Raw genomic sequence first — 2799 nt, 5'->3', positions numbered from 1 at the left:
CAAGGTTCTATGAGTGTGAGTGAGTACTTTAAAGAATTAGAGTCTCAAATGCGTAGGGTTGAAATAAAAGAAACTAACAAAGAGAAAATAAAAAGATTTGTGAGTGGTCTTAGGAGAGACATACAAGACCAAGTAGAGTTGTATGAGTACTCCACTCTTGAAAATGTTTTCACACTTGCCCTTGGGATTGAAATTCAATTGAAAAGAAAAAGAAGGGCAAGGAAGAGTTACTCACCCAACCACTACTTTAGTCACTCATGGAAGGGAAAGGATAAAAAGAAACATGATAAGTTCCCTTCTAACTCTCATCAAGAACCACCAAGTAAAAGTAAGTCACCAAGTGATCACATTCACCATTCCACTTCTCAAAGATCAAGTTCCATTAAATGTTTTAAATGTTTGGGTTATAATCACATTGCTTTAAATTGCCCAACCAAAAGGACCATGATCTTAAAGAAGAGTAATGATGTTGAAAGTGAACACTCATCTCCCCATTCTCTTTCAAAAGAATCTTCTTCCTCTAGTAAAACTAAAATTTTTGAGAAAGACCCTATGTTATTAAGGCGCATGATAGGTCAAGATCAAAGTGAGCTTGAGCCAACTCAAAGAGAAAACATTTTTCAATCTAGATGCAAAATTAACAAATGGGTTTGCTCTCTAATTATTGATGGAGGAAGTAGTACCAATGTAGCTAGCACAAGGTTGGTGGAAAAGCTTAGCTTAGAGACCATTCCTCATGCTAAGCCCTACAAGCTTGCTTGGATAAGTAAAGAGGGAGAAATAGATGTCAATAAACAAGTCCTAATTAACTTCTCTATAGGAAGCTACAAAGATGAGGTGCTATGTGATGTTGTTCCCATGGAAGTCACACATATCTTACTAGGTAGGCCATGGCAATTTGATAAACAAACTTTACATGATGGCATACCAACCAATACATTTTCTTCAAAAATGGGAAAAAGACAACTTTACTACCTCTATCACCTCAAGAAGTTAATAAGGATAGAAATATAATAAGAAAAGATAAAGAAGAAAAAGAAAAGGGGCAAGCTTTCACCAAGGTGTTACTTGCCTACAAAAAAATTCTTCCAAAGCAAGATGTGCATCACTCTTCCTTCTCTTCCCAAGCCAAAAAGGAAGGCCCAAAGCATAAGCAAGAGAGGAAGAGTAGTCTAGAAAATAAAGATGGCCTAACCAAAGCTAGGGGTAATACCCTTAGAAAGGATGGAACAAAGCTCATAAAAGGGAGGCGCAAATCCTCCCCCAAATCAAGTCAAGTCCATCCACAAAGGCTTAAAGAATTTGTGGTCAAATTCTCTCCAAGAAGGGGAGGATGATGAAGGATTGACCCCAACCAAGGATGGAGGCACATGCTTAAGAAGACTAAGCATGTTTAGAAAGGAAGTTCACTAATCCTTCATCCCTTTCATTTGTGTTTGTTATTTTTGATTCCCTAAGTTGACTTAGTTGAATCAACTTTAGTTGACTTGTTGACCTTTGACTAGGTTTGACTTGTTGACTATAGTTGACTTGACTTAAGCCAACATGCTAATCTATGTTTATTTGCTTTGTAGGTTAATTAGGAGTAAGAAAGCAATGCTAGGTGGCGCATGGTGATTGGGGAGCATAAATGATGTGGAGGAGAGAGTAAAGCAAAGGCATAAAGCATAAAGTAAAAGGCATAAACAAGTGTACCTATGTACCTTTGGTCTCCTTTGTTTTTAGCACACTTTGGCCACTTTTTGGAGACATATGAGACACATTCTTTGTCTCCTTTTGTGCTAGAACGAAATTAGCCTTGCACACACCATAGTTAGCTCTTTTGTCTCTCATTTTTGTAACCTTATTTGACCTAGTTTCTAGAAGCTAGGGTTAGGTTTTTGTAGAGACATCCTTAGGTATCTTTTATTTGCTTAGAGGCCCCTAAACTCTTCTATATAAGGGGTGCTCCTAGACATGTAAAAGGGTTGAACATTTTGAAGTAAAAACACTCTTGTGTCTCAACCATTTGTGAGAGTTTCCTCCCTTGGGAGTGAATACTTTTAAGCCTTATCTTGCATAGCAAGTGGCGGCACACATCCACTCATCTTCAAGGTTGCCATGGCTTCTAGCCTAGCCTTGTAGTGGCGTGCTTCTCACATTTTTACCATTTCTTTCCTTTCCATTTTATGTTTTCTTCTTCCTTTAATTGTTCTTGGTTTTCTATGGTTTATGTGCTTTCCATTTCCTTTTTGTTTTGAATCAATCCATCATCTTCTTCTCTTGAGCTTTGTGAAAGGAACCTTCACATCTAGATAGCTTGCTATCTTAATGTCCAGTGGGGATTTCACTTAGCTTTCTTAATCAACTCACACCATATTCAATAATCTTAAAAAGGAACAACATAATCCTCATCAGATTGTAATCTTTTTTATTATCAAACTTGATATTGTAATTGAGTTTTATAATTATGGATTGAGGTATTTCCTGGTCACGTAATAAAGTTTTAAATTTCCCGCGTTTTTGGCAACTGATGTTTTAATAAATGACGCGTATTTATTATTATCTTTATTTTATTATTTTAAATTCGTAATATCCGGTCGGGATGTTACATTTGGTATCAAAGCTTTGTTTTCAAAATGATTTTTTGGGTCTTGGGGAGTGAACTTATCGTGTTTCGCTTATGAGACTAAGTTATTATTTTGTTTGTTAAGAATTGGTTGTGTAAGTCTTAACTGAAACTGTTTGGTGTGAACAGCTGAAAATGTTGCATGCTTACGCGATGGCTAACAGTAGGAGAAGGAACAATGCTGGGGCTGA

Source organism: Vigna unguiculata, unplaced genomic scaffold (genome assembly GCF_004118075.2).
Source record: "Vigna unguiculata cultivar IT97K-499-35 unplaced genomic scaffold, ASM411807v1 contig_267, whole genome shotgun sequence".
Taxonomy (NCBI): domain Eukaryota; kingdom Viridiplantae; phylum Streptophyta; class Magnoliopsida; order Fabales; family Fabaceae; genus Vigna; species Vigna unguiculata.
The sequence above is the reverse complement of the archived record's forward strand: the minus strand, read 5'-3'. Positions refer to the sequence as shown.